This window comes from Lepus europaeus, unplaced genomic scaffold (genome assembly GCF_033115175.1).
Source record: "Lepus europaeus isolate LE1 unplaced genomic scaffold, mLepTim1.pri SCAFFOLD_29, whole genome shotgun sequence".
Taxonomy (NCBI): domain Eukaryota; kingdom Metazoa; phylum Chordata; class Mammalia; order Lagomorpha; family Leporidae; genus Lepus; species Lepus europaeus.
This window is the reverse complement of record NW_026909167.1, coordinates 1,926,949-1,940,421: the sequence shown is the minus strand read 5'-3', so window position 1 is coordinate 1,940,421 and position 13,473 is coordinate 1,926,949. Positions and strand designations below refer to the sequence as shown.

General features: G+C 39.3%; 1 pseudogene; it reads right to left on the bottom strand.

Annotated features, from left to right (window-relative positions):
* Positions 1-5,839: 5,839 nt before the first annotated feature.
* Positions 5,840-6,213, bottom strand: LOC133754836 (small ribosomal subunit protein eS24-like; annotated as a pseudogene).
* Between the last annotated feature and the right edge of the window lie 7,260 nt (positions 6,214-13,473).

Sequence of the window (13,473 nt, the reverse complement as noted above, 5' to 3'; positions counted from 1 at the left end):
ACCTCAGGACTTGGTGCCAAAGCAGCCTTCAGACAGGCTCCATGACTGGGAAGCAGCAAGCAGCGAGGCCCCACTCTTGTAGTAGGCAGGTGCAGGGAAGATACTGGAGAGGAGGGCGGCCCCAGAGTGCCACTGGAGTCACAGGGACGGAGGCCTGTTAACTGTCAGCGTCTCTGACCCTGGTGCCATCGCTGCCCCTGTAACAGGGAAGAGGCCAACGTTCCTCTTCCTGGCTCAGTGTCGCCCCGGAGAAGGGCGGGTGAGTACACCATTGGCTCATGGGAGTGACTTGGTCCATCTGGGCCCCTGAGTGTGGGCCAGGGTTCGGACGGTGTGGCCCCTGGTACGCCTGGGCTGGAAGTGACCCAACCGAGGCCTTGGAGCGTCATAAAGCCTAGCAGACACTGTGGCTGTGATCCAAGCTCTGAGCCGAGGGCAGCGAGGAGGGACTGCTGGGCTCCGGGAGCCTCTACTGGGCCTCCCATCGCATGGATTTCTCAGGCGCTAAGGAAGCCTTGAGAAAAGAAGCGGGGACCCTCGCCCGCGTGCTGATTTGTGCAGCCTTGCCACAGAACAGAACGCCTGAGATCGGCAGTGGTTGCCGTCCTAAGTAGGTATGGGGACTTTTTGTTAGTTCCTGAATGCCGAGGTTTTTTTTTTTTTTTTTAAAGATTTATTTATATTGTTTGAAAGAGTTACACACAGAGAGAAGGAGAGGCAGAGAGAGAGAGAGAGAGGTCTTCCATCTGCTGATTCACTCCCCAGTTTGGCACAACAGCCTGAGCTTCACCAACATGAAGCCAGGAGCCAGGAGCTTCTTCCAGGTCTCCCACATGGGTGCAGCAGCCCAAGGACCTGGGCCATCTTCTATGCTTTCCCAGGCCATAGCAGAGAGCTGGATCAGAAGTGGAGCAGCTGGGTCTTGAACTGGGGCCCATATGGAATGCTGGCACTGCAGGGGCTTTACCCACTATACCACAATGCTGGGCTGGCCCCATTTCCTGGCTGCTGGTTTTTATTTCGTCTTCGAAGACCCGAGATTGTGTTACAGGTATTCCTTATACATCTCTGCCCTCTTCATTAGGATTGTCTCTTGTCTGGAAAGGTGCAGCAGGTTTTGATCTTAGACATGCAGGCCGCACCTGCCTTCATCCTCATGCTTTGTATGTCACAGAATCTATACCAATAGATTATTTCCCCTCTGTATTTTCTTCCACATTAGGAACAAGTACTGACTCCAAGACGGATGAACTAACTTTTTTTCCTTCAACACTTCCCATTGGAGCTTTTTATCAGCTTTCCCCACCCAACCTGTCCATAAACTTATAATATTTCTGTTTGATAGGAAATGCTTGAAACACACCTGTTTTCTCTTCCTGCTTTTTCTAACCTTGCAGAGTAGGGAAAAAAAACTAGATTTGTGTAACTTCAGGGTGAACCATATATCCTGAGACTGAAGAGAGTCAACAGATGTTACTGTCAAATCATTTTCTGGTAAGATTGTTTTCCCTAATTTATATGCAAGGTGCCTAAGGTAACACAATATTTGTATCATGAATCCTTAAAAACAGCACTGCATTGTGCTTGTTTATTCAAAAGAATTAAGTTTTTAATATTAAGTAATTCTTCCAGATGTAATGTAAAACTTACATATGAATGAAGGGGTTTTGAGACTGCACTTGTACTAGATTTTAAGTAGATAATGTTTTTGTGTTACTTATAAGTTTCTGATTTCTTTCATGCAATACTAGCTGGGAATGAAGTCCTGTTACTTCCATTTTACTGAGGTGCTGCAACTGACCCAGATGAGAAATGTGCCCATGTTACAGGTGTAATAAGTGAAAACATGGTTGTGATCTAACCCTTTGGAAATGTCTGTTCAGGCAACCAGCTGTATCAATTTACCCCATTTGTAACAGTGTTCGGATTTTCTTTTAAAAACTAGTTGTTTAATATTGAAAATATTGTCAAGGATTCATAACCTTTATTTGCTTGCCCAACTCTTGTTTCCCTGGAAGAAGATACACATGTATGCATGCACACAGATTATGCATAGTGTCAGCTGAAGTCAGCACTGCTGTGGGCCATTTGTTGTTGCTCTTGTGTTTTGATTAGAAGTCTTTTTAATGAGAACTTTAAAAAGGTTTGTGACACTTATTGTTTTATGGTAAAAAAAAATACAAGTGGTATGGCAATGTGTGTGTTCCTGCTAAGAATCATCCAAGTTTTTGTTAGCAGTCTTTGAAATGAAAGAGTTTGACTAGGGAGTTACTTCAGAACTGCCAGGCTCCTAGAGGTTTCTAAAGCAGTAAGCATTGGGTGAGGCAGTGCATGTGCACTTCTTAGCATCACAGGTAATTCTGATGCACACTGATCTCATTCCAAACATCCATGACAAAAGATAGCAAAACTTTGGATGTTTCACCTTCTGAAATGCATCTGAGGAACTTTTAAAATCTTTGATCCTTTTTGGAAATTATGTATTGATAGAGAGGTCAGTGCTAAGTGATGATACATCCAACAATCCTCAGCCCTTTTACCCTCAAACCATACTGGAACCCTATGGGATGTGCTTTGTTTCTCTGAACCCTTAATACAGTACCTGGTGCAGAGTGAGTGTGAAGCGGATATGAATGCTTTTCCCAAGGACATTGTATGATGAGCGATATTTAATTGTTCCAATGTGTACAGATGAACTCAGTTAAAACATGGTTTGGTGACTTCCTTGAGCTAGGATGTAACCAGGGATTCCTTGCCCAGAGTTCAGTGGATTGACCCCTTTGTTCTCTCCATTGTACCAGTGATTCCCTGGGCAGATCTTTTTGACAACACTTACCAGGCTGTTCTATCATCAATCTGATTGATTTTTCTGTCAGCTTCTGAGCCAGAACTGTATTGTACCAATTTATTTTGCACAGAATAAACATTTTGCCATCAAATGTTATTTTAAATCTGTAAATAACAAATATTGAGTCAATGAAAATAAAATTTTGATTAGACAGTGGTTGTAGATGCGCTATATTTCTCAAATTATTATAAAACAGAAATTTTTACTTGTAAATGTTCTGATTTTGTGTGCATAAATTATATTTTTAATGTAAATTAATGACTGATAACTTTTGTAGTCTTAGATGGGAGATTTAACACCTTCATATGTATCTGTCTACAAGTTTATATCACTGTTCTGTAATAGTACATGTTTATTGCTATATGTAATAATCTTATCAGACATGTAATTTCTAGAATTGCATATGGCTGTAAAATAACTTTAAACCTCGAAAATTTATAAATGTGAGGCTAGCAGTGACCTAGAAGTTTGGGGTGGGGTTCAACTAAGAATAGCTGTCCACAGGCAGGTCCTATGGTGACAGATAATAGAAACTTTATCCTGGACTGGAAGTTTGTGTACACAAACATAACAAGTGAACATGGCTATCAAAATGATCCCAGGCATGGTGGACACAGGTCTGTTCATCAACATGGCTGAAAAAGTCTTCTTTGGGAAGCAGGAGGCTAAGTGAATGTGTGGGAGAAACCCTTCTGTTGACCCCATGAGGAGCAGATGTGTTCACCTCGATCTCCAGCCCACATTCAGGATGGACATGCCTTTCCTGGAGCCTTTGCCTTAATATATCTTTGTGTGGGTGGAGGGACTAAATCCAATCTTCTGTAGTACTGTTACTATATGTCTTTATAAACAGAAATTTAAATATACATATTTAACTATTAAAAATATTCAGTTTTAGTGGGAGACACAGCAGACTCATAGAATGGCAGATGTCCTAAATAGCACTCTGGCCTCAGAATCAGCCCTTAAGGCATTTGGATCTGGCTCAAGAGCCCATGAGAGTATTTTAGGCATGGAAAGCCAAGACACTTTGAAAAAAAAAAAGACCTAAATGAAAGATCTCTATGAGTGAGATCCCTGTGGAAAGAACAGGGCCATCAAAGAAGGAGGTACCTTTCTCTGAAGGGAGGAGAGAACTTCCACTTTGACTATGACCCTGTTGAAATAAGATTGATGTCAGCTAACCCTAAAGGCTTCCATAGCCTTGGCAACTCATGACTAGAGTCTAGGGAGATTACTGACGCCATAAACAAGAGTGTCAAATTGTTAAATCAACAACAGGAGTCACTGTGTACTTACGTCTCATATGGGATCTGTCCTTAATGTGTTGTCCAATGTGAAGTAATGCTATAACTAGTACTGAAACAGTATTATTACACCTTGTGTTTCTGTGTGCGTGCAAACTGATGAAATCTTTACTTAGTATATACTGAATCAATCTTCTTTATATAAAGATAATTGAAAATGAAATAAAAAACTTGGTGTTAAATTGGAAATTGCATAGAAAATTAATCAATTTTTTTAAAAAAAATCATGTAGGATCTCTGTCCTTAATGTGCTGTACATTTTGATTTAATGCTATAACTAGTACTCCAACAGTATGTTTCACTTTGTGTTGCTATGTGGGGGCAAGTTGTTGAAATCTTTACTTAATATATACTAAACTGATCTTCTGTATATAAAGAGAATTGAAAATGAATCTTGATGTGAATGGAAGGGGAGAGGGAGTGGGAAAGGGGAGGGTTGCGGGTGGGAGGGAAGTTATGGATGGGGGAGCCATTGTAATCCATAAGCTGTACTTTGGAAATTTATATTCATTAAATAAAAGTCTAAAAAAATTCAGTTTTTATATAAAGCAGAGTTTGATTTCATGGTTTGTCTGAAATATTTACCAAAAAATAAAAATAAAAATAATAGGGCAAAAAGGGGAAAGACTATCTCTAAAACCTTTGACTTGAGCCTGCTGGGTAAGCTTCTGAATATTGGGTTTGCTGAGAAATGAATATCAGAGTTTTTCTTGAAGCTGATAACATGAAGGACCTGGCCAGCAGTGATCTCCTGATGCCTAACAGGATGCTTTGTTTACTTTTCTGCCATTATCTGTTGTGTTTTTAGTCTGTTCTCATTGTAATCATGCACAATACAGTTACTTATGAAGATCAAGTTTACAAAGTCTGCTGAGTGGAGCAGTGTGACATGTAGTGACTCAGAATGTAAACTCTCAGGGGCAAATGTGGTAGTACCTTTGCTCAGATCAGGGAGTTGTTCAAATCCCTCATTTTTGAAGAAGTTGGCCAGAAATACTTGCCAATGCTGTCAGAGCACTACTGCAAAATGTGAAATATTTGTTTTTTAATAATTTTCTTTTTGTTGTTAATTGTTTTGCTGTTCCTTTATTATCACTGGCATGGTTTGGCATCAGATGTCATCACCTCTTTATATTCTTTGAAGGTTCAAATAAAAAGTGTGGTGCCAAAAAAAGAAATACAAAATAAAATTCAAAGATAAGATTAGTAATATTTTTATGAGAATAATGGTATCAGTGACTCAACTTTGACAAGAAATGTATAAAAGTTTTATTATTTGATGAGATCCTTCAAGGTATGCTTGGCAGAGAACCTGGAAAACTTTCTTTAAAGCACTGCTGCTGTGAGGGGATGATTGGGTTACAGAAAAAAAGTATTCCAACCACTGGTTGGACTTCATCATCCAAGTGCAATTTGCTAGAATAAACAGTGCAGGAAAAGGAAAAGCTAGAACATGGCTGTGCCTGAGATTGAGCTAATAATTGCCCCACACTCAAGTATTTGCAGCACAAAGTAGTCACTGTAGACTGTCATCATTTCTTCTTTGTAGTTTCTCCTGCATCATTTAACTGAGTAAAGCACTAGTATCCCACAGTTCACTCCATACATTTATTTTTTAAAGTTGTACAGTTTATTAATTCTTATGAAAAATTCACAAAATCACCATAAAGTCAATACAAAATCTTTACTCCTTCAGCTTTTTGCCAGCACTAACATTGGATTTGGCAGTTCCCCTGAACTTCTTCAATGTGTTGTTACACTCCTGTTGCTGTTGTGTTGAGTCTTTTTCTTCTCATACAGGCTACGTCTTGCAAGTCAATGTTTGATTTCATTTTTTAACATAATCCAAGGAATCATAAATCATACCAAAGACCATTGTCTTGCCACCGCCAAAATGGGTTCTAAAACCAAATACAAAGATGACATCAGGAGTTGTCTAGCACATTTTGGCTAGTTTTTCCCAAATCTCTGTGGAACAGGTGCCTTCCCAGAGTGGAGCATGTCAATGACCATTTGTTCCCTCTGAAGTGGTTGGTTAGTCATGAACTTCCTGGTACAAATAGTACTGTGTCATTCATTATGTCAGCTGATCACTACAAAAAGAAAAATGCTACTATATTGCTATAAATCTCAAATAAAATGTAATTCAATTCAACTGAGACAAAAGGTATAAAGAGTGATACCTGGGGCTGGCACTGTGGTGCAGCAGTTTAAAGCCCTGGCCTGAAGTGCTGGCATCCCATATGGTTGCCAACTCTAGTTTCGGCTGCTCCTCTTCTGATCCAGCTCTCTGCTGTGGCCTGGGAAAGCAGTAGAAGATGGCCCAAGTGCTTGGGCCCCTGTGCCCATGTGGGAGACCCAGAAGAAGTTCCTGGCTCCTAGCTTTGGATCAGCTCAGCTCCAGCAGTTGCAGCCATCTAGGGAGTGAACCAGCAGATGGAAGACCTCTCTCTATGTCTCTACCTCTCTCTGTAACTCTGTCTTTCAAACAAATAAAATAAATCTTTAATAAAAGAGTGATACCTTATTCATAAAGTTACAGTCCACAAATAAGATAAAATAGCTGTGATTTTTTATATACTTTCACAGCAGTCTCATATTCACAAGAACTAATCTGATGAAAACAAGTTGATATTACAAAAACAATACTATGACAGATAAATGTGGAATGTTCTTACTGTGAATGAACAGATCAAACATGGTAAAAAGTTTTATAAAATAAGATTCTACTAGTTAACCTTCAAGTACTAAGAAAAAAATCTGTTGTTCCTCAAAACAAATTTTGTGCATGTTATAATCACTGATCAGCATGCAATATTGAAATTATGGCAAAAAATAGAATACATATATATGATTGTACTTTGGATAATTCATGGAAGAATGGAATTAAAGATGTGTTTTGAAATCCATTTATAATTTTAATAGCATAAATATTTCATACGAAATTCAAAAATTTGTTGTATACATGGATTTCAAAATTCCATTTCCGGGGCCAGCATTGTGGCATTGCAAATGGTGCCTACATAAAGAAATTGGGAAGACAAAAAATAAATGAGCTATCAATGCATCTCAAGGATTAAAAAAAAAAAACCCACAGCAAACCAAACCCAAAACCAGTAGGAGAAAGAAATAATTAAAATTAGAGAAGAAATTAACAAAATTGAAACAAAAATACAAAATATCAGCAAAATGAAGAGATGGTTTTTTGAAAAAATAAAACTGATACATCATTGGCTGCACTAGCAAAAAAAAGAAGACCCAAATTAATAAAATTAGACATGAAAGAGGGAATGTAACAAACACCATAGAAATAAAAGGAATCTTAAGAAATTACTACAAAGAGCTGTATGCCAACAAACTAGGAAGCCTAGAAGAAATGGATAGATTCCTAGACATATGCAACCAACCGAAATTGAGCCATGAACACACAGAAAACCTAATCAGACCCATAACAAAGACAGAAATTGAATCATTAATAAAGGCTCTCCAAAAAAAGAAAAACCTAGGCCTGGATGGCTTTACTGCTGAATTCTACCAGACATTTAAAGAAATAATTCCAATTCTTCTCAAGCTATTCAAAATAATTGAAAAGGAGGGAATTCTCCCAAGTTCTTTCTATGAAGCCAACATCACCTTAATCCCTAAACCTGAAAAAGACGCAACTGAGAAAGAGAACTACAGACCAATTTGCCATGAACACAAATGCAAAAATTCTGTACAAAACTCTAGCCAAACAAGTCCAACAACACATCAGAAAAGTCATTTACCCCAACCAAGTGGTATTTATCTCTGGTATGCATGGATGGTTCAATATTAAAAAATCAGTAGGAGCCAAGATGGCATAATAAGAAGGGAGCTTACTGACAGTCGAGGAGAAGGCAGATTAATAAAAGTGAAGATAGTGTAGTCTCAGGGAAGAATTAGGAAAAAAACAACAGAGGAAACTCTTTTTTTAAAAATTTTATTTCTTTATTTTTTTGACAGGCAGAGTGGACAGTGAAAGAGAGAGACAGAGAGAAAGGTCTTCCTTTGCCATTGGTTCACCCTCCAATAGCCGCCGCGGTTGGCACGCTGCGGCCGGTGCACCACGCTGTTCCAATGGCAGGATCCAGGTGCTTCTCCTGGTCTCCCATGGGGTGCAGGGCCCAAGCACTTGGGCCATCCTCCACTGCACTACCTGGCCACAGCAGAGAGCTGGCCTGGAAGAGGGGCAACCGGGACAGAATCCGGAGCCCCGACCGGGACTAGAACCCGGTGTGCCGGCGCCGCAAGGTGGAGGATTAGCCTGTTGAGCCACGGCGCCGGCCAGAGGAAACTCTTGTGTAATTAGAGGGACACAGTGGACCTACGTGGAGGGCACAAGTACCCAAAGCTTGGGACTCTAGCTGTTGAGAGGCTCTGCACCAGCACTGGAAAGAGAGGTGAGATAAAACCAGTAGCCTGAGACACTGGCAGAAAAGTGGCAGGAAGAGCCTAAAGGGAACAAGGCTTGAAGCCACATGGGGAAAAAAAACACCAGCTTAACTAGAGGAGAGAAAAAATAAAAGGGACAGTATGGACATGATTCTATCTCTCCAATCACCTTACAAAAGCCTAGGAGCCGATAGAGCAGGCACCATGTTGGACATATGTAACAGTTGTGCCAGCTTGGGGCTGCACCCAGCAATCAGCCAAACAGAAAAAACCTTACTCTGGTGGGGATTAATAACAGGAGACTAAGACCTAGTGAATGTGTGGAGCTTATGAGCTGGGACAGTGAAAAAAACCTGTGTGTGTGTGGTATAACTCACAGTGTGGCTGAGACTTGAGTAGTCTTAGTGGGAGATGCCACAAGCATGGACCACACTGGCTACCTGGTGAAAGACATTGCAGGGGAATCTGAGCTTACAGTGAGGACTGCACAGATCTTTTGTGTGGTCCTTGGGAAAGAGCAGATGAATATTGTACCAACAGGGGCTAGTGCTCAGGCACTGATTGCTACCAAGGAGAAGAGCTCAGCTGAGCAGAATCACTTCCCTTCTGAATAAAAAGAAAAAAAAAAGAGGGAGAGAAGATTTACCACACCAAACCTGGGTGTGTCACCTTTGGCACACCCTTAAGCCTGAAGAACTGAACAGTGCTCTCTGGCCACACCTATCACAAGCCTCTAGAGATTTATGAAAAGCAGATAGTCCACTTAAACTAGACATAGTATAATGAAAAAAGCCACCACAGCAAGAAAAAAAAGAAGAAACCAAAGAATATATCCACAATGCCAAAGAACAAACACAAAAACCAAGGAAATAAGAAAAAGGAAGACATCATGAAGCTCCCAAAACATGACATTTCAATACAAGAATATGAAGATGATGAGATAGAAGAAATGGAAGATACAGAATTCAAAAAATTTATGATGAGAACATTTAGAAGTTATCAAAAACAAATGCAGTGGCCAGCACTGTGGCTCAATAGGCTAATCCTCTGCCTGCAGTGCCAGCACACTGGGTTATAGTCCCAGTCGGGGTGCTGGATTCTGTCCCAGTTGCCCTTCTTCCAGTCCAGCTCTCTGCTGTGGCCCGGGAGTGCAGTAGAGGATGGCCCAAGTGCTTGGGCCCTGCACCCCATGGGAGACAAGAATAAGCACCTGGCTCCTGCCAGATCAGTGTGGTGTGCTGGCCATAGCTCACAGGCCACAGTGGCCATTGGAGGGTGAACCAATGGCAAAGGAAGAATTTTCTCCCTGACTCTCTCTCTCACTTACTGTCCACACTGCCTGTCAAAAAAATGAAAAACAAATGCATGAACTACAGAAATTCATTCAGGACAGGACAGAAAATCTCTCTCATGAAAATGAAATCTTAAGGAGGAATCAAAATGAAATGAGGAATTTAATAGAACATGAAATTGAGATACTGAAGAGAAATCAAAATGAAATGAAGAATTCAATAGAACAAATGAAAAACACATTTGAGAGCCTTAGAAACAGAATCAGTGAGGTAGAAGAGAAAATATCAGACCTAGAAGACAGAGCACAGGAAGGAATACAGTTAAACCAAAGAAAAGAAGAGGAAATTAGAAATCTAAAAAATATTGTTGGGAGTCTACAGGGTACTATTAAAAAACTCAACATTTTGGTTCTAGGAGTTCCTGAAGGAATGGAGAGAGAGAAAGGATTAGAAGGCCTTTTTAGTGAGATACTAGCAGAAAAATTCCTGGGTTTGGAGAAGGAAAAAAGCATCCAAGTACAAGAAGCACATAGAACCCCCAATAAACAAGACCCAAAAGGATCCTCACCATGACACATTGTAATTAAACTAACCACAGTGAAGCAGAAAGAAAAGATTCTAAAATGTTCAAGAGAGAAATGTCAGATTACTCTCACAGGATCTCCAATTAGACTCACAGCTGACTTCTCATCAGAAACCTACAGACTAGGAGGGAATGGCAAGATATAGCCCAGGTACTAAGAGAAAAAAAACTGCCAGCCCAGAATATTATATCCTGCAAAGCTCTCATTTGTGAATGAAGATAAAATAAAGACCTTTCATAGCAAACAGAAATTGAAAGAATTTGTCACCACTTGTCCAGCCCTGCAAAAGATGCTTAAAGATGTGTTACACACAGAAACAAGGCCATCAATATGACAGAAGGTAAAGGAAAAAAAATCTTCCAATAAAAGATCACAGGAAGTTCAAAGCACATATTAGAAATATCTTTGAAAAATTGCAGGGCAAAGTCACTACTTACCCATAGTCACATTGAATGTAATGGCCTCTACTCTCCAGTTAAAAGATACAGACTGGCTGAATGGATTAAAAAACAAAACCCATATATTTTCTGCTTACAAGAAACATGTATTTCCAACAAAGATGCATGCAGACTGAAAGTGAAAGGTTGGAAAAAGATATTCCATGCCAACAGAAACCAAAAAAAGAGCTGGCATAACCATATTAATATCAGACAAAATAAACTTTAACACAAAAACTGTTAAGAGAGATAAAGAGGGTCACTATATAATGATTAAGGGATCAATTCAACAGAAGATGTAACTATTATAAATGTGCATGCACCTGATTACAGGGCACCGGGTTATTTAAAACATATATTAAGGAATTTAAAGGGAGACTTAGACTCCAATACAATAGTACTGGGGGACTTCAATACTCCACTTTCAGCAATAGACAGATCAACCTGACAGAAGATCAACAAGGAAACAGCAGATTTAATCGACACTATTGCCCAAATGGATCTAACAGATATCTACAGAACTTTTCATCCTACACTTGAAGAATACACATTTTTCTCAGCAGTAAATGGAACCTTCTCTAGGATTGACCACATACTAGGCCATAAAGCAAGTCTCAGCAAACTCAAAATAACTGAAATCATACCATGCATCTTCTCAGACCACAGTGGAATGAAGCTGGAAATTAGCAACTCAGGAATCCCCAGAGCATATGCAAACAAATGGAGACTGAACAACATGCTCCTGAATGAACAGTGAGTCACAGAAGAAATCAAAAGAGAAATCAAAAACTTTCTGGAAGTAAATGAGGATAACAACACAATATATCAAAACTTCTGGGATACAGCAAAAGCAGTGTTAAGAGGGAATTTTATAGCAATAGGAGCCTACATCAAGAAACTGGAAAGGCACCAAGTGGATGAGCTATCAATGTTTCTCAAAGATCTAGAAAAACTGCAGCAAACCAGACCCAAAACTAGTAGGAGAAGAGAAATAATTAAAATTAGAAAAGGAATCAAGAGAATTGAATCCCAAAACACATTACAAACGATCAGCAAAATGAAGAGCTGTTTTTTTTTTTTAATAAACGAAAATTGACACCCCATTGGCCCAACTAACTAAAAAAATAAAAGACCCAAATCAATAAAATCAGAGATGAAAAAGGGAATGTAACAACAGACACCACAGAAATAAAAAGAGTCATCAGAAATTACTACAAGGACTTGTATGCCAGCAAACAGGGAAATCTATCAGAAATGGATAGATTCCTGGACACATACAACCTACCTAAATTGAACCATGAAGACACAGAAAATCTAAACACTCATAACTGAGACAGAAATTGAATCAGTATTAAAGGCCCTCCCAGCAAAGTCCAGGATTGGATGGATTCACTGCTGAATTCTACCAGACATTTAAAGAAGAACTAACTCCAATTCTTCTCAAACTATTCAGAACAAGTAAAAAAGAGGGAATCCTCTGAAATTATTTCTATGAAGCCAGGCTCACCTTAATTCCTAAACGTGAAAAAGATACAGCATCAAAAGAGAATTACAAAACAATTTCCCGGATCAACATAGATGCAAAAATCCTCAATAAAATTCTGGCCATTAGATTGCAACAACATGTCAGAAAGATCATCCACCCAGACCAAGTGGAATTTATCCCTGGTATGCAGGGATGGTTCAACATTTGCAAATCAATCAATATGATACACCACGTTAACAAACTGCATAAGAAAAACAATATGATTATCTCAATAGACTCAGAAAAGCATTTGATATAATCAACACCTTTTCATGATGAAAACTCTAAGCAAATTGGGTATAGAATGAACCTTCCTCAATACAATCAAAGCAATTTATGAAAAACCCATGCCCAACATCCTATTGAATGGTGAAAAGTTGGAAGCATTTCCTCTGAGATCTGGTACCAGACAGGGATGCCCACTCTCACCACTGCTATTCAAATTATTACTGGAATTTTGAGCCAGGGCCATTAGACAAGAAAAAGAAATTAAAGGGATACAAATTGGGAAGGAAGAACTCAAACTATCCCTCTTTGCAGATGATATGATTCTTTATTTAGGGGATCCAAAGAACTCTACTAAGAGACTATTGGAACTCATAGAGGAGTTTGGCAAAGTAGCAGGATATAAAATCAATGCACAAAAATCAACAGCCTTTGTATACACAGGCAATGCCATGGCTGAGAAAGAACTTCTAAGATCAATCCCATTCACAATAGCTACAAAAACAATCAAATACCTTGGAATAAACTTATCCAAGGACTTAAAAGATCTGTATGATGAAAATTACAAAACCTTAACGAAAGAAATAGAAGAGGATACCAAAAACTGGAAAAATCTTCCATGCTCATGGATTGGAAGAATCAATATCATCAAAAGCAATTTATACATTCAATGCAATACCAATCAAAATACCAAAGACATTCTTCTCAGATCTGGAAAAAATGATGCTGAAATTCATATGGAAGCACAGGAGACTTTGAATAGCTACAGTAATCTTGTACAACAAAAACAAAGCCAGAGGCATCACAATACCAGATTTCAGGACATACTACAGGGCAGTTGT